General features: G+C 53.6%; 1 non-coding gene across 1 annotated transcript; it reads right to left on the bottom strand.

Annotated features, from left to right (window-relative positions):
* Positions 1–14,285: 14,285 nt before the first annotated feature.
* On the bottom strand, positions 14,286–14,360 carry TRNAG-CCC (transfer RNA glycine (anticodon CCC)). The gene has a single exon. It is a non-coding gene; the product is annotated as a tRNA-Gly (tRNA).
* Positions 14,361–18,914: the final 4,554 nt, after the last annotated feature.

Genomic DNA, 18,914 nt, shown 5'->3' with positions numbered 1-18,914 from the left:
GCAGATCTCAGACAGGGGGACCCCAAAACCCCCACGGCCCCCCAACACCTCAGCGGGGACTTCACTCAGATACGGCCTTTGCGGGGGACTCCGTTGACGAGGTCACAGCTCCGACCTGCGCCCTGACACGCGTCCTTACTGGAAGGCGAGACGCTCGTCATGCCAAGGGACGAGGGCGTGCGGCCACCGAGGCAGAGCCCAGCGCCGAGGATGGCCGAGGACAGCGCCACCACGGAGGCCGGACAACACGGGGAACCAACGCCCCCCTGCCCGGCGCACCTGCGGACCTCCAACCCCCTGCAGCAGCGGAAGATCGAGTCCCGCTGCTTTAAGCCTGCCAGCTTGTGGTCTCTTATGACCCCAGGAACCCGATGAGCTACAAAAGGTGGGAGACAGTGGCCAGCGGACGGAGGGGACGCCCTGCTCGGACGCTCAGCGCCTCTGCCTGCCAGCTGGGGGCGGCCGCGGCTGAGTTCTGGGCTGGGGTCCCCATCCATTAGGGGCTGAAACACCGACCACACGGGGACGTTCTGAAGAGGCGGGCAGTGCCCAGCGGCGCCCGGCGCGTCGAAAGCCTGCTCTGCCCGTCGTCTCTACAGACCACAGCCCTTCTTCACTCGTCCCTCGGCCTGCACAGGTCCTGGCAAGGCAATGGTCACTGGGATGTGCTCCCAGCCCTGGGAGTGGCCGGCGGGCGGGTGAGCAGCGTGTGACGCCCCCTGCCCTAAGCGGAGGGGGGCCCTGCCCCACCCACAGGGTCCCGTCTGAATCTGACCCCCACTGCTTTTTCTGAACAGAGTCCCCCTAACCTTTGGGATTGCTCCCAGGAGAGGAAAGGGGCAGAGGGCAGATGGGCCAATGGGAAGGGGCTGGCCAGGGACAGGCTGGGCCAGAGGGGCCCAGCACCCCCTTGTCAGAGCCTCAGGGGCTCCACCTTCTTCTGATTGCCATTTGCCACCCAGTCGGTCAACAGACACACGTGGAGTGCCAAGCACAGGCCAGGGCCCTGCCAGCTTCTGGGGAACCGTGGTGAGCAAGGGGAGAGCTGGCCTTTGTTTTTTTTTTTAAGATTTGTTTTATTTGTTTCTCTCCCCTTCCCCCTCATTGTCTGCTCTCCGTGTCCATTCGCTGTGTGTTCTGTGTCCGCTTGTATTCTTATCAGTGTCACTGGGAATCTGTGTTTCTTTTTGCTGTGTCATCTTGCTGTGTCAGCTCTCCGTGTGTGCGGCGCCATTCCTGGGCAGGCTGCAGTTTCTTTCGTGCTGGGCGGCTCTCCTTACGGGGCGCACTCCTTGCACGTGGGGCTCCCCTGCATGGCAGGGCACTCCTTGCACACATCAGCACTGCACGTGGGCCAGCTCATCACTAGGGTCAAGGAGGCCCTGGGTTTGAACCCTGGACCTCCCATGTGGTAGGCGGACGCTCCACCAGTTGAGCCACGTCTGCCTCCCAAGAGAGCTGGCCTTTGTGCTCAAGAGCTGATATCCCAATAGGGGAGCAGATATAAAGCTAACAATCATGCAGACACATGTTCAGTCCCCAGAAGTTCCAGGAAAGGAAGTTTCAAGGTACAGAAATAACTTGTAATAGAGTGGGTGGTGGGACAACTGCGATCTAAAGCAACGTGCAAATTAAAATCTAACCAGGTGGAAAGCGGCTGTGGCTCAATCAGTTGGGCTCCTGCCTACCATATGGGAGGCCCTGGGTTCGCGTCCTGGGGCCTTCTTGTGAAGGCAGGCTCGCCCGCACGCTGCAGAGAGCTGACGGCTCGCAAGCGCTGCAGAGAGCCGACACAGCAAGGTGACGCAACAAAAAAAGGGAGATAAGCAAAAGCACAGAAGAGCGCAGAGCAAAGGGACATAGAAAGCAAAACAGCAAGCAAGCTGCAAGAGGGGAGGGGAAATAAAATAAATAAATGCAGACACAGAAGAACACACAGCAAATGGACACAGAGAGCAGACAACACACAAAAATCCACGGGGGGTGGGGGTTAAAACAAAAACAAAAAAGAATCCAACCGGGCGGACGTCGAGCAGACAATTCTGCCTGGACTACTTGGGAAGCAGGTGCTCAGCCCCTGAGCTACGCCTGCTCCCCAACGAGAGCTGGACTTTTCACGTTCGTTTTGTTTTTAGGAGGTCCTGGGGATTGAACTGGGACCCTGAGCATGGGAAGCCGGCGCTCACCACTGAGCGGTACCCCCTCCCCTGCCCGGGGATCTGGATGCGGGTCCCGTGTCCCCGGGGAGAGATGCCGCACCGGGGTCCCACTCGCTGCGCAGTGATGGAGGAGGAGCCTCCAGACAGGGCACCAGCCGGCCGAGGGCCCCGGTGGGAGTGGAGGAGGCCGCGGGTGCCGGGCAGGGGGCCACTGGGGGCACCGCTGGGGACCCGAGAGTAAGGCCACGGGGAAAGCTTCAGTATGCGCCACGCCAGCAATGGGAAGCCACTGGAAGCTTCTAGACAGGGAAGGCAGCCCCCGTGGATGGAACAACGAGCCGAGGTTATGCTCAGGCGGGACCCCAGAGGCGGCCGGGGTTCAGCAGGTCCCAGAACCCCTGATGACCCGAGTCCCGCCCCCTTCTCTCGGCCCCCACCAAGCGTGCCTCTGTCCTTTTCCAGGTCCCTCTCTTCCACAGGGTCCAAAACTCGCCCACCCCGCGCTCTCGGCCCCTCCACCCAGCAGCCGCGTGTCCCCTGCTTGTCCAGGTAAACCCACACCGTCGCCCCAGCCCGAGCCCCAGAGGCCGCCAAGGGCCCCAGAGGCAGGAGCCAGGGGAGGGGCTGGCCCTGGTCCCATTTGCTTCGCCCTCCACGACACGTCCCAACCCCACCGCTCTGGCTCCCAAGCGGAAACCCAGTGGTGACACACGGTGACGGCGCGACTCGTGCACAGAGTGGATGGGCCTGGCTGCTCCCAGGGCTCGGTCTCCCCAGGGAGGGGCAGGCACTGTCACCCGCCCGTGGCCGAGACGGGGAAGCAGAGGCAGGCCGGCGAGCACACGGCCGGGGCGATGGCCCGCAAGTCCCACTTGGAATGCCTACGGGTCACTGCCTCCTCCGGGACACCCTCAAAGCGCCCCGATATCTCGGTCTGTTGATTGTGGCTTTAACGAGTTCAGGTGGTCACAGCCGGCGCATCCCACGGGGTGTCCTTCAAATCCAGACCTGTGACCTTGGCGCCTCTCCTCGCCCCCCCCCGCCCGGTTGCCCCCTGACCCTCCCCAGCCTCTGCCTGCCTCTCAGCCTCCCCAGCTCACCCTACACCGTCACCAAAGACAGGTGCCGCCACACGCCCCCTCGGTTTCCCTTTGGAGCGAGTGTCTCCGTTTGTACATTTGCACGTGTTCAGTCCTTCAACGTGACTCGGAAGTCCCAACAGGCATTGAATGTTCCTCTTCTAGTCACTGCTGAAACCCCAGCGTCTACTGCATGGCTGGAACATGAAATACTGATGGATAGAAGAAGGAACAGAGGGAGGGAGGGAGAAGGAGACCAAGGAAGGCAGAGAAAGGACGGCGGCAGGCAGGGCTGGGCTCGCCTTGCCTGGAAAAGAGACGGCTTTTTATCCAGACGAGACCAGGAAAGCTACGTGCCTGGCCCAAGATGCCACAGATGATAACGGGGACCGACTAGTTAAGAGACTGGGTTTAAGGGAGGGAGGGCGGGTAGGGGCTGTTCAACAGCTCATTCGATAAATCATTACGTTTTTCTGTGACCAAAGAGTGTTGCAGTCAAAAAAGTTTGGGAGAAAGCCAGTTAAACTAGGGAAGCTAGTTCTTTTTCCTCGGCACTGTCAGAATCTTTCCCGTGCAAGCAGGTATTGTGAATTTCCACACAGACAAGTAGGTTGTGCCCATATAGAACCCTGGAAATCTTTTTTTTTTTTTTTTGAGGGGGGGTGGCAGGGGCAGGGTATGTTTTTGTTTTTTTACAAATTATGGAATTCTTTTCATTCTTATTTTCCCCCAACATCTTTTTTTTTAAGATTATGTTCATTTTTTTAAAGGTTTATTTTTTATTTATTTCTCTCCCCTTACCCACTCCCCCTCCCCCAGTTGTCTGCTCTCTCTCCATTCACTGTGTGTTTTCCTATGTCTGCTTGCATTCTCATCAGCGGCACCAGGAATCTGTGTCTCTTTTTGTTGCGTCATCTTGCTGTGCTAGCTCTCCGTGTGTGCAGCGCCACTCCTGGGCGGGCTGCACTTTTTGCGTGGGATGGTTCTCCTTGAGGGGTGCACTCCTTGCATGTGGGGCACCCCTACGCGGGGACACCCCTGTGTGGCATGGCACTCCTTGTGCACATCAGCACTGTGCATGGGCCAGCTCATCACACAGGTCAGGAGACCCGGGGTTTGAACCCTGGACCTCCCATGTGGTAGGCGGATGCTCTATCCGTTGAGCCAAAACCGCTTCCCTCCCCCGAGCTCTTGAAACTTGTGATCCATGGAACACAATTTGGGAAACACTCTTGAAGACTAATTTGCTAAGAAAAATTACCCAAACCTTGGAAATTGGCAAAGGAATACTAAGTCCCCTTTCAGCGCATGCTGGGCAAGCACCCACCCAGAGCTGTTCCAGTTTTCCAGGGATGAGAACTGTTGTTTGACTTTGCAGCTACATCTCTAGAAGTATAGAGTCTAACTTGGAAGGAAATGCTAAAAATGAAAGTGAATTTCATCGATAACAATGCAAATCAATTTGGTTGGTAGAAAAGACAATCCCCAAGAGTTATTATCTAGTGTCCTATAAGACATTAACCAGATATGGAACTAATCTTAGCAATGATTCACACGCTTTAAAAATGACACTTCTTGGTGGAATATATAAAGCCCTGTTCCTCAAGTGCTCTTTGAACCAGCGCTGCCATCTCACTGTCACCCCCACCAATGAGTGGGTCAATAAATCTTGGACAAGTTTTTATTCCGTATTTGTTTTTGTCATGGTTTTAGGTTTTTGAGAATTACACTTTACCAAGTGGCACCCCAGATGGCTTCCTGAGGCAGGCACACACTGAGCTGGACTTACGGTCCTAGAAGATGGCTTCAGCGCCTGCGGTGGACTGGTCAGTCGGCTCTACTTGGCAGGTGCCCATATTTTGGAATTACCACTGAGCAAAACTGACATTGGATAGTGTATTAGTCGGCCAAAGGGGTGCTGATGCAAAGTACCCGAAATCAGTTGGCTTTTATAAAGGGCATTTACCTGGGGCAGGAGCTTACAGACACCAGGCCGTAAAGCATAATTACTTCCCTCACCAGAGTCTGCTTTCACCTGTAGGAGCAAGACGGCTGCCAACGTCTGCGAGGGCTCAGGCTTCCTGGGATCCTACGCTCCTGGGGCTTGCTTTTCTCTGGGTTCAAGGTTCCTCCCTTCCCGGGGCTGGCTTCTCTTTCCTCTGGGAGCTGACTTCCCGGGGCTCCAGCTTAAGGCTTCAGCATCAAAACTCCAACATCAAAACTCCAACATATGGGTCCCCACCCCTTGACGTGGCCCAATCAAAGCCCTAATCATAACTTAATCATGCCCAGGTACAGACCAGATGACAAACATAATCCAGCACCTATTTTTGGAGTACACAACCGTATCAAACTGCTATAGATGGAAAGCTAAGGTATTGTAGGGAAAGATAATGGGCTCATCTGACTCCAAAGGGAGAATAACGTGGAAGACTCTGGGGTGCCTACATCCTCGAGGTGCCCCTAGCCAGTAAGATCCTGGGTGTGCTTCATTGGCCAGAAATAGCTCTGAGATACATTAAACACTTCTAGACCTACTATATTGTTAATGTTTTAAAAAGTATAGGGAAAGTATGAGTAAAATGACACCTTTTTAAACTAATTAGACAGAGCTATAACTATAAATAGGACTTAATCTATCCAGAAATGCTCCAGGGAGATGACAGTGAAAATTGCCTTATTGCATGATACCATTCACAGCCTCCTTCGGAATGAAATTGGCATTTCTGATCAAATGCTTGAGCAACTTCCAGACCGACATCAAGTCCCCCACCATCAGGCCTGTGGCTGCTCAGCGGTTACTCTTGTTATCTTCTGGCTAAGGGTTTGGGAAACGGGGAAGGCCCTTCGTCTTCGCTTTATGTGGTTTTGTAGCCTTTGAATTGTTTACCATTCTCATGTATTCCTTTGTGATAACAAACGTTTTCGAGGGTTTAAGTATATCTACTGTGGCTGACATGCCATGTGGAAGTATCTGGAAATTATCCTGCGGCAGTTGGGAGCCCAGTTTTTCGCGTCGAGACTTGTCCTGGGCTAACGTGTCCTGTTTTGAGGATTTGCCTTGACCCGGGACCCCCGCCTGGCTCCTGCCTTTGTTCTCTTGAGTGTCCGCTAAAATGAACTTTGGGGGTTGCAGTCCTGCCAGGCAAGTATCCAGATACACAGACACAGAAAGCCCTGCGAGGAAGAACCGTGGGACCTCTGCCGTGGGCAGGAAGGATGCCTGACTCCCCCCCCTTCCTTGGGCGTCTGGGCCGCGGCCACAGCCCCAGAGCCCTGGACAGCTGTGCTCTGGTCCGAGCAGGCTGCGAACACCTCTGTACACTGTAGCACAGCAGGGCAAACGATGCTCGCCCCTCGAAGCACGTGGACGTCTGTCCTGTCGAAGTGCATTGCTTTCCGCCCTGTCGTCAAGGTGATTCCAAGCATCACGGATTTTTGCCCTGGAGCTACCGACAGGCACGCGCCTACCAAGAAATTCATTTGTCTCCCCAGCTGTGTGTCTGGTCTTCAGCTCCTCCTTCGAGCCAGTTTTCACGTCTTAGTAGCTGATGAAGGCGCTACATAAAATCCCTTACATGTGTTCATTTTATATTTGCATGAGAATCCTGGTTTTACCTCGTGAAAATCCCATCTCACATGGCCAAGCCAGAGAAGCGAGATAACGGCCCCGAGGCACAGTTGTCTTATACACAGAGGGGCCTGGAGGGAACCACAATTTAGGGTCTGATTATTTTATTATTGAGCGTGACAGGAAGCCAGGATCAGAAGAGCGATGTGATTTGGAAATCGTTCCAGAGCCAGCGAGGCGCGGCGCGTCGGGGGTGGCTCCTGATGTGGGCGGTGGGTTGCGGTGGGCGCAGATGTGGGAAGAGGTGGGTCGAGAAAATCTGATCGTCAGATGTGCAAATGGCTCCCAGACATGCTCCTGTAATGACTGGACGCTGAACGGGTCGGAAAGAATGGAGAGAAGTGAGGAACGGAGGAGGCTGGAGTGGGGTGTGCTCTTTAATCTGAACAATGATGTGTTTCCGAGAAAGATAATCAGATAAAACAGCAAAAGAGAGACTTGTTCTAACTGCACGGGGCCTGTGATCACACACTATTTACATTAACTCTAGAAGCTGGTGGCAGCGCAGGTCACCAGCAGGAGGGCAGTTTTTGCTGCTAACACGCTCTTTCTACCTCCCACAAACGAGCAAGCTGTGTTTTGAATAAAAATAATCTGGAAGAGAGCAGGTCCAGCCGCTTAGGAGGAGGGCGAGCCAGGGCGTTGGGGTTCTTCTCCGGGACTCAGCGTGAACTTGGAGGTCCTTCCTGGACCTGGTGAGAATTTGGGGGTCCTTCTCCTGGACCTCAGCATGAATTTGGGGGTCCTTCCTGGACCTGGTGAGAACTTGGGGATCCTTCTCATGGACCTGGTGTGAATTTGGGGGTCCTTCTCCTGGACCCAGAGTGAATTTGGGGTCCTTTCCCTGAAACTTGGCATAAATTTGGGGATCCTTCTCATGGACCTGATGTGAATTTGGGGATCCGTCTCCAGGACCTGGCATTAATTTGGGGGTCCCTCTGCAGAACTTGGTGTGCATTTGGGGGTCCCTCTGCAGGACTTGGTATGAATTTGGGGGTCCCTCTCCAGGACCTGGCGTGAATTTGGGGGTCCCTCTCCAGGACTTGGTGTGCATTTGGAGGTCCCTCTGCAGGACTTGGTGTGAATTTGGGGGTCCCTCTCCAGGACCTGGTGTGAATTTAGGGGTCCCTCTCCAGGACCTGGTATTAATTTGGGGGTCCCTCTCCAGGACCTGGCATTAATTTGGCGGTCCCTCTGCAGGACTTGGTGTGAATTTGGGGGTCCCTCTCCAGGACCTGGCATGAATTTAGGGGTTCCTCTCCAGGACCTGGTGCGCATTTGGACTCGCACCTGTGACTCTGGCACCCCACGCGGTCACAGTGTGCACCTGTCCTGGGCAGGGAAGGGACGCCCTGCCCCAGCCAGGTGTGCATCAGCTGCCTTCATGCTCAGCATCTCCGTGAGGCTGGAAGAGGCTTTCCAGACCAACCAGGAACGGGCTTCCCCCATTTCTACTATGAAGAAGGCAGATTAGAGGGGCACATGAGACCTAAAACTCCAGATTTTTCCTTTTTAAATAGTGCAACGCTAATGTCTTAAAATTCATGTACAAGAAAGAGAGGCCGTATAGCCTGGAAGTTAAGCCCAAAGATTTTGATGTCTGGGTTCAAAGTAGTGCAACTTTTGCTTGTGTAATCTTAGTTTATGTGAACTTGTGTGGCCTTGGGTTGTGTGACCTTAGATTGTGTGGCCTTGCGTTGTGTGACCTCACATTGTGTGGCCTTGCTTTGTGTGGCCTTGGGTTGTGTGGCCTTGAGTCTGGTGACCTTGGATTGTGTGACCTTAGATTATGTGACCGTGTATTGTGGGGCCTTGGGTTGTGTGGCCTTGAGTCTGGTGACGTTGGATTGTGTGACCTTAGATTATGTGACTGTGTATTGTGGGGCCTTGGGTTGTGTGGCCTTGAGTTGTGTGACCGTGCGCTTTGTGGCCTGGCGTTGTGTGGCCTTGGCTGGCTCATGTTTCTGGACCTCAGGCTCCGCCACACGGGGCTGTCGTCCGCCTGGCCTGGGGACTGGCAGGTGCACAGTGGAGCTGCGCGTGGGCCCGGCTTGCATTAAACTCCGAGCCGATGGAAAGCGAGCATTGCTGTGACAGTGGGTGGCAGTGGCATTAAGAGACATACGAGAGTCGGAGGCAATCACTGCATTAGGCCATGGGAGAGTGCTGCTAACTCCTCCTCTGAGCTCGTCTGAGCTGAGTGGCTGTGCAGGCTTTCCATTATAAAACGAAACACAGCGGGATTCAGCAGAGAGGGCAGCACAGTAACGTCCACAAGATTAAAAGAGCAACACGTAGCACTTCCTTGGTTGCACCAGGTACGTTCCCTTTCATCCTCACAACATACTCAGTTGACTGAGCCACAATCCCCATACACAGATGGAGAAACTAAGGCCCAGGAGGAGATGGTGAGCCCCTGGAGTAGACCCCTGCAGGCTGGCTTCCACAGGGAGAACAACCCGTCATAGAGACAGGATGGGGGAGCCGACGAGCCGAAACGGGCCCTGGCTTCCTCCAAGCCACGGGAGGGGTCCCCCAAAACGGTCCCTGGAAGCCTCAGATTCCTGCACCTTCCAGCTTGCATTGAGATCAGCTCTGTGAGGGGCGGGGGATAAACTCACGTGGTACATGAGAAGTCCCAGCTTCTGTTATTAGGCAAACGTGTGCCACGTGGAAACACAGTGCCCCGGCTGAGCTGTCAGCATGTCCGGCAGGGGCACAGTGCAAGACAGACTTCAGCCAGGACAGACGCCTCCCCTGCCCAGGAACAGCCCGGCCAGCCGCCGAGTGGGGGGCCGGTTAATCCGCGAGGTCAGCCCGGCCCACCCCCGCCCCACCCCTGGCAAGGGCGGCACCTGGCCCGGTGCTTTCATTTGTGCAGGAAGCAGTGGGACTCAGAGGGAGGAAAGCTGCTGCTTGGGGCAGGGAGAGCAACCGGCTGGGGATGGGGCAGCAATTCAGGAGAGGTGGCCTCAGCACCCAGCGCCCAGAGGCACTGCCCAGGTGACTCCGACCTGCTTCCCGGGCACGGTGCCCACCTGGGGACCAGGAGGCACAAAGCTCGTGTCTGGAGACCCGCACACAGAGCCCTCCCAGCGGGCAGGCTCGGGCACAAAAGTCAGGCTGCTGCGTCGTGCTGCGCCGCCTCGGCCAAGCTAACAGAGGGACCTTTCATTAGGCTCGCAGGAGATTTTTTTTTAAAAAAGAAAAAGGAAAGTAGAGCCTTTCAGAGGAGAAATTTCAGCCCTCAGCAAAACCGGTTTATAAAAAAAATTTTTTTTAATCAATTTTTGTGGTTTCAATAAAAGCAAAGGATTTTGTGGTTTCCCCTCAAATTTTTCACCATGTTCCATAAAAACAAAAGCCAATAGTTCAAACTGTATTCCCCCCCGCCCCCCCCCCCCCCCCCCCCCAGTGAAAATGGTAATGTTTCAGCCCAGGGACAATTTCTCAGAAAAATCATCTCTGCGGCGTTCCAGGCTGGCGAGGACCCGGGGGGAGCCCCGAGAAAAAACCACCGACAGGCTCGTCCGTCCCGGGCATCGTCCACCTGCAGCCAGACGTGTCTGCCGGGGGCCACGGAAATGCGCTTTGGCCACAGAAATTCCACTTGGCGGGAAAGGACGGTCGCCCTCCCCGCACCGCAGCCACGAGAGTTGTGTGAAAAGGGGACCCTGGTTTCCAGGGAGCAGCGGCGAAGGCGTCAGGGGACTCTCCCTCGCGAGTCTTCTCCGCAGCATGCCTGGCCGCAGAGGGCAAGGCGGGCCTCCCTCGTGGTGGGCTGCGCAGGGGACCGCCGGTCCTGGGGTCAAAGCAGCCAGGTTCCCTGTTTTACAGATGGGGGCGCGGGGGCTCCCAGGGGCTGGGCAGGCCCAAGGCGGAGATGGCCGCAGAGCTGGCACTCAAACCAGTCTCTGCCTCCACAGAGTCATTTTTTCCCTCTGTATCACACACATTCTCCCAGTAAAATTTATCTTTTTATCAGTTCTTAATTCCCAGAACAGATACCGTCTATGCTTTTGTTAAAGCAAGCTTCGGATTAAAACGATGAATGCACAACTATGTGATTATACCAAATAACCATTGATTGTACGATTTGGATGAGTTGTATGCTTTATTAATATGTATCAATAAAATTGATTTGTTAAAAAAAAATTTTTTTAACACTTCTTGACCACCTAGCATGGAAAGTCAACAACTTTCAGCCTCTTGGATTTGAACTTCAACAAAAGATTCCACCCTCTCCCAAAGTCTTCCTTTCAGACTGGGATCAAGAACTTTCCAGGAACTTTGGAGGCCTCACTGTTGGTAAAGTGACCTAAGACTATTATCCCCTCCTCAATTTCTGCTTGCCTATATTTAACATCAAGAAAAATACTCTTCCAGTTTTGCTCTTTGCCTTGGCTGCTAGGAAACTCAGAGCTCAAATGAGCCTTAATTGCTACAGCTACTCTCAGCTTGGATTTTTAAAATACGATTTCTCTGTCCCTTTATTACCTTTACTCTCGCTTTTTATTCTGTATGACTGGTTTTTGTGCTTTGTATTTTATTTTGTAAGTAAATCCTTTCAGATTTCTTTGGAAAATGGCTAAAGAATACTAAAATACATTTTTTTTTAAATTCTCGCTCTCTCAGAGCTCTAACAACCAAAATAAATAACAAAATTAATCAACTCCAGATAGCCCATTGCAAGGCAAAATCAAAAGTAAATGTAAAAAGAGCTGTCAAAAAAGCCAGCAAAAGAAAGCCAACACTTTAACAGTCAGTCTCTCAGAAAACCACAGAGTTGTCACAGTGAACCTCATGCCCGGCTCTCATCATTAACCACGTGCGACTCTCGGTCCGTTCGGCCTCTCGTCACCAGGGATGTCAGAGCTGGAAGAGCTGAAGCCCCCTGAGCTCAATCCCACCTTTTCACAGATAAGGAGACTGAGGCCCAGATGGACCAAGTCACTTTTCCAAGGCCACACAGCTTGGAAGTGGCAAAAGCTTGGGCTCTGGGCTTTTTCTGTAATATCGGGCCACCTTCACAAATGCACCCAGGCCCCAAACCACATGAAACAGACTTAAGAATTTAATTCATGGGCATTTTTTTTTTTTTTTGCTTTTGTTTTTTCAGGCCAACCTAAAAGCTAAATCAAAAGAAAAAAGGCAAAGCTTCTACGAACTGCTCCCACACTGATCAACAAGGCGCGCGTGTGTGTGTGTTTGTGCATGTGTGTGTATACGGGTATCTTTGTTGGAGTAGGACAGATTATCCAGAATCTTTTTAGCTGAAACTTGGGGAACTTTTGGTAAAACAAACTATCACACCTATTCAACCAATCCTTTTTTTATTCAATAAATATTCAGCAAGAGCCTACCGGCTGCCGCGCAGCACACCGGGAAGGGAGAGTAAACAAAACCGCCAGAGCTGGGCCCCTGCAGGGCTCGGCCCTACCTCAGGGACCCGTGTCTGAGAAAAAAGTCCAGCCGTCCACCCCGTACATGGAAACAAGCGCCAAGTCGCCTGGTGCTGAAGAAACGCGCCGTCCCTCAGGGCAGCCAGGCTCTTTTTTAAGACACAAGGAAAGTTTTGCTTCCCACAAGCCTTTGTTTCTGCAAGGGGAATGAAATCAATGGGATCCTTTCAGCATTCCCCACAGATTTTGCGGAGGAATGTCCGTTTGCAGCCTAGTAAACAAGGGCTTACCACTCGCCCACCTGGCCCCCCACCGCCACTGAGTCCCTCAGCCCTTGCTTTTGGGTCTCCTGAAAATTGAATGTCAAAGAAAATGGCTTCCGGGAATCGTGGCCTCCACAAAGAGAAGCGTGGGATCTGGAGCGTTCGCTTTCTGTGTCTTAGCAGAGAGGGGTGGCTTTAAATGCGATGAGAACATCTTAGTGGTAAAAGCTAGTGGACTTTTTTTTAAGGAAAATTTTATGAGGAATATTTTCCCCGTAGGTGTGAAATTTGGCAAGTAACTACATTCTCTGATGGACTCCTGAAGACTTGGTTAATTAGAAATAAGGTTCAGGTCCAAGGTAAACTTCTAAGTCTTCTTAGGATGTTTGTCTGAAACGCTTCTGAAAATAGTATCGCCTTTTATAAAGAAATATCACCCAGTGTTCATACACGGAGGTGACTGCATTCTAACCTGGCCCTTCCTAAACGGGTATTAGACGAGGGATTAGTCCGTGGTTTTATTTGAAAATCTCGAGAGAAAAAGCAACTGTAATCACTGCTTTCTTATCTTTTTTTCAGAAATTAGCCGGAGGCCGGGCCCTGGAGCGTCCTCTTAATCAGAGCAGTGGGAGATGATTAAACCCGCCCCCAAAGACTTCATTCAGAAAAGGACAGTGCTAATGGCTCGCTGTTTGCTGATACAATCAGCCGCGGAGACGCGAGGCAAACAGCAACAGCCCGCAGAGCGCCACTGAGCTGGCGACGCTCAGGCCTTGCTTGTCCACCCCCGCGGCCGCGCAGCCGGGGGCCCCTTCACGTCCGGACGTTTCGCCCTCTCCGTTCCATTCCCTTCGTTTCTCCTCCCAGCCTTCCGGCTGCCCACGTGCTGGGTGGAAGTTCAAGGCCCTGCCTTCCGAGGAGCACGCGGCAAGAAAGGCGCTCTTTGTCCGGGGGGCTGTATGCGTTTCCCAGCTGCGAAAACAAATGCCACCCAACGCGGTGGCTGGGACAACCGAACTTCCTGGCTCACGGTGCTGAGGCCGAGAGAAGCCCAGGATGGAGGCGTCGGGACGCTGAGGCGTCTTCTGAAGACCGTGGCGCTCTGGGCGCGGCTCCGGAGCCGCTGGCGCTGGGCTTTTCCCTCCCGGGACGAAGCAGGTGGCGGCCTCCCCTCCTTCCTCTTCCGGAGGCGTTGACTCCTGGCTCCCGGCTGCTCCCTGAGGCCGCCCCTCCGGCGACTTTCACCCCGCTGATCGAGGACTCCACTCCAGGAACCCGATTTAAACCCAGCCGGATTCCGGGGGCCTCGCCATAACGGAAACGTCTTGAAGAAGGCTGTTGACCACGGGCCCAACAGGATGTGGACGGCCATCAGCAGCGTGGTCCAGCCGGGGTCCCCGACGCAGCCCGCTCCAGAGCATGAGCCAAGGCAGCCCTGGGCCCTCTGCCCTGCACGCAAAAGCCCATCCTTCAGGGGAGACCCTGCGCCTCCGCGGACGTCCACGGGGCCGGGCCCCAGGAGGGTCATCTGTTGCATTTTTTCAGAGGAGTAAATCAAGGCTCAGAACAACTAAGCAGAGTGCTCACGGGGGGAAGAGGAGATTGGAGCCCCGGTATTTCTGCCTCCAGGACCTGCACTTCCTGTGCCCCCGGTGGGTCCATCTTCCAGAAAGTGAAACTGACTAGTGGAGATTCGGCATCAGAAGTCTTTGTCCAGTACTAAACATTTGCTGTATCGCGTAGCATTTTTTAGGAGGTGCCGGGGATTGAACCCAGGACCTCATGCGTGGGAGGCAGGCGCTTAACCACTGAGCTACATCTGCTCCCCAATAAGAGGTGGCTTTTGCATTTGTTTGTTTTGTTTTGTTTTTAGGAGGTACTGGGGATCGAACCCGGGACCTCGTACATGAGAAGCAGGTGCTCAGCCACTTGAGTTAACTACTAACGGGCTCAGGGTTTCACTGGAGGATGTTGAAAATGTTCTGGAATTGGATGGTGTTGATGGTTGCACAACCGCGTGAATTCCTGGAGTCCCTGAATTGTACACTTTAAAAATGGTTAAAATGGGGAACTCTGTTATGCAAACTTTACCTAAATTTTTTAAACCTTCCCCTGTTTAACAAGGGAGCGCCTCTGTGTTGATCGGGCAGGCTGTGTCCTGCTGGCGTTACACAAACACGCACATGAGACATGCTGCACACACTTGGGCACATAAGAGCCGGTGAGATATGGAGAGTCTGGAGTCGGCTCGCAGTGTTGTCCAGCGTCAGTTTCCGGGTTTGGACATTGCCCTGCAGCTACGTAAGGTGTCACCACTGGTGGGAACCAGGCGAAGTGTTCAAGGGACTTCATGCACTATTTTTGCAATTTCCTGTGAGTCTATAATCATTTCCAAAGTCAGAGTGAAAAAAAAAATTCTCCCCAATTTCTTCTATTCCAATGTTTTTTCCCGCTTATTCCTGGTTGTACAGTCTGTAACTTACGTTCTGTAAGGAGGGGCTAGAACGATCCGGTTTCCAGAGGGCCCACTGGCTTCTCCCAACAGTCCAGGAAGAGACCCGGGAAGGGCTCACGCATCCTGCAAACGGGGTGACCGCGCTTTGTAAGCCGCCCACCGCCCGCACCCCTGGATCTGCCGGCACGGGCCCAGGCCAGCTGCAATGCCATTTTGGTGAGCAAATAAATAATTTAATTAAGACGGTCACCCAAGAGCCCCTGGTGAACCCGTGATGAACAAAGACAAGCCGAAGTCCAGCGAATGGCCGGAAGATTCACCCCGCAGGGGACACCCAACAGGGAGAAGGCAGGGGGTGAGCCCCTAACGAGAGGAACCAGGGGGCACACGAGCTACCCAAGGGGACGCAGAGCCTGCTTCTGGAAGCTTCCAGGGGCTCCCCACCGCCCTCCGGATCACGGGCAGCCCCTGTCCCATCACGGGGTGCCCCTCCGTGGCAGGTGACGGTTCTCGAGGGGGACCACACGTATTCCTGCCCACGTGCCTTCGGACCTCAGGACACTGATGCTCCTGCCACAGGCGGCAGATCTGGGTCCTCTCCCCAACAGCATAAGGCAGGGCCACGTCCTGGGACCCCAGGGCCGGGTAACAGAAAGGGTCGGCCTCCACCCGGTCACGCCTTGGAGAGACTGACCAGCCTCGTGACCCGGCACAGATCAGATGGCCGCTGTCACACTCACCTTCTCCAACAGCCAAAAGGGGGGAAATGATGCGACTAAGGTAAGAGGTATGCAGATGGCACCGCATATGGGCTCTGTATGCAGGAAGCACACACTCAGTGAGCAACTCAACAGCAAGATCCAGCCGCATTCGCCTCACTGTCTCCCCCTCCAGCATAATGCCTGGCACATTTCATTAACATTCATTGAATGGGTAATTAAATATCCATTTTAAATGTATTTAATGAAATGGATACATCTTCTACCAGTGGGAATTCACCAAAATTAATTAAGCAGTTATTTATGCCCAAAATATTAGGAGATTGAGCCCTTTCATAATCTGGACCCCTCAGATGCACTCATCTTCTCCAGCCCAAAGCTGCAAAAGTTCCTGCAAAAGGATAAAGTGCTTGGAAAGCTGCAGTGCCGGGGAGATGGTGGACAGAAGCCCAGGCAGATGGACGCAGGACAAGGACGAGGACACAGGACGAGGATGCAGGATGAGGACGCAGGACGCAGGACAAGGATGCAGGATAAGGATGCAGGACGAGGACAAGGACACAGGATGAGGATGCAGGACGAGGATGCAGGACATAGGACAAGGATGCAGGATGAGGATGCAAGACAAGGACGCAGGATGAGGACATTGGGTGAGGACACTGGACGAGGACGCAGGATGAGGACAAGGACACAGGATAAGGACACAGGATAAGGATGCAGGACGAGGATGCAGGATGAGGACGCAGGACGAGGATGAGGACTCAGGACGAGGATGCAGGATGAGGACACAGGATGCAGGACGAGGATACAGGATGAGGACACAGGATGAGGACACAGGACGAGGACGCAGGACGAAGGACGAGGATGAGGATAAGGACTCAGGATGAGGACGCAGGATGAGGACGCAGGACAAGGATGCAGGACGAGGATGCAGGACAGTCCACAGAGCTGGGGGCTTCCTGGAGCCACGAGAGCAGGACGGGCTAAAGCCCTGGGCACCTGGGAGCTGAGCGGCAGGCACACGGGGCCGACGGCCCAGGCAAACCCTCCCGGGGTCACACCCAGCACTGCATTCACAGGGAGGACAGCCCGAGCTGGAGGGAAATCTCAGCCGCAGGCTGTGGGGAGCTCGGGGCAGCGAGAGTTTTTTCCTGCCTGAACCCACATTTTCCTAAAATTTCTGAGAAGACCGTCCTTGGAGGAGGGGGAAATATGCCAAGGGCCGCTCTGAGGCACTGGAGAAGAAAAAGCCTGTTCAGGGGAGCACCAGGGAGAAGCCAGTCTCCACGTGCCCTGGGCAGCCCCACGTCTGCAGCCGGCACGGGGCCGAGGGGCCCGACCCCCCGGGTTTGAGGGGTAGGGACCAGTGTTTGCCTGCCTGTGCCTCAGTGTCCTCATCTGTAAAGTGGGCAAAACACCAGGCTCCCTGTGAACCCTCAGGAAGGCAGGAGCGTGTGGACAGTGCTCAGAGGAGTTCCACTCTCCTAAAAGGGCCTTTCGCGGGGGGTGCCAAAGGACCCCGAGCCTCCCTGTCAGCTTCAGGAAACACACAGTCAGGGTGGGAGCGTCCAGCCTGGCCCGTGGCCTATAGGTGAGGGCAGGGCCGCCGACCCTCTGGCTTCTGAGCTCTGCAGGCCAGGAGAGCGATGCTTCCGTCAAAGTCAGGAACCGATTCCTAGAAACGGATGGTCATCAGGGGGCGGTGGGGCTTGTGGTGAAGCAGACGAGAGGACAGGGAGAGCCTGGGCCAGTCCACCACGGGCCCGCTGGAGTCAGGCACGCCTGCTCCCAGGGCCTCGGCCCCGAGCCGCCCCTCAGGACCCCTTCATTTTCAAAATCCCCAACACAAAGGCACGTGGGGCTCATCACAGAACAACGCGGGGTCTCGCTCGCCCCACCCTGGGGTAGGCCGGGGCGGGGGCGAGGAGGGGCTGGGCTGGACAAAGGCGAGGTCACAAAGGGACGGTGCGCCGGTGGGCGGAGGGATCCCCCTGGGGAGCGGCTGGCGGCTCTGAATGGGACTCGGTGGTGTGACCAGGACAAGGCGGCCTTTCTCCGGCAGCCGGTAAGTCGGGGCCTCCCTGGCTGGGGCCTGCGGAAGTCGTTCTTCCAGCAGCCTTGGCGAACCTGCAATTTGGGTCCCCATCGTGGAGCCACAAACCTGTCTCCCAATTCACAGATCCAACAAGGAGGGGAGAGCCCACCCGCTGCAGGGAACAGCTGTAAGGAACAGAAGAGATCCGCCAACCATGACCCAAACATTTAAAAAAAAGAAAAAAAAGAACAGTACTCCCATCCAAAAAAATGAGACTAGACCATCTCTGAGACACACACTCATCAGAATGACAAATGCCAACAACAGAGAGAATTCTGAGAACAGCAAGAGAAAAGCAATGCATAACATATAAGGGATACCCAACAAAATTAAGTGCTGATTTCTCACCAGAAACCATGGAGGTAAGAAGACAGTGGTCTGATATATTTAAGATACTGCAAGAGAAAAACTGCCAGCCAAGAATCTTATATCCAACAAGTCTGTCTTTCAAACATGAGGGCAAGATTAGAATATTCACAGATAAACAGAAATTGAGAGAATTTCTAAGCAAGAGACCAGATTTTCAGGCAATACTAAAAGGTGTGCTAGAGCCTGAAAAGAAAGGACGGGAGAGAGAGGCCTGGAAGAGAGTCTAGAAATGAAGATTATATCAGTAAAAGTAACTAAAGTGTCAAAAGAGTGGTGAAAATAAAACGTGACAGATAAATCTCAAATAGTCAGGAATAAACTTAACAACGCAAAGCACTTGTATTCAGAAAACTGCAACTCAATGTTAAAAGAAATTAAAAAGGCCTAAATAACTGGAAGAACATTCCATGCTCATGGATTGGAAGACTAAATATCAAGATGTCAATTCTACTCAAATTAATATACAGATTCAATGCAATCCTGATAAAAATTCCACCAGCATAAAAAAAAAATTGAAAGCATGATCATCAAACTTATTCGGAAGGGTGAGGGGTCCTGAACAGCCAGAAACATCGTAAAAAGAAAAAGCGAACCCTCATGCCCAGACTTTAAATCATATTACCTAGCTATAGTGGTAAAAACAGCATGGTACTGGCCTAAAGACAGACACATAGACCAACGGAACCAAACCGATGGCTCAGAAACAGACCCTCACATGTGTGGTCAAGTAAGTTTTGGCTAG

The sequence above is a fragment of the Dasypus novemcinctus genome, chromosome 18, assembly GCF_030445035.2.
Source record: "Dasypus novemcinctus isolate mDasNov1 chromosome 18, mDasNov1.1.hap2, whole genome shotgun sequence".
In the NCBI taxonomy this organism is placed as follows: domain Eukaryota; kingdom Metazoa; phylum Chordata; class Mammalia; order Cingulata; family Dasypodidae; genus Dasypus; species Dasypus novemcinctus.
This window is presented reverse-complemented; position numbering and strand designations above follow the sequence as displayed.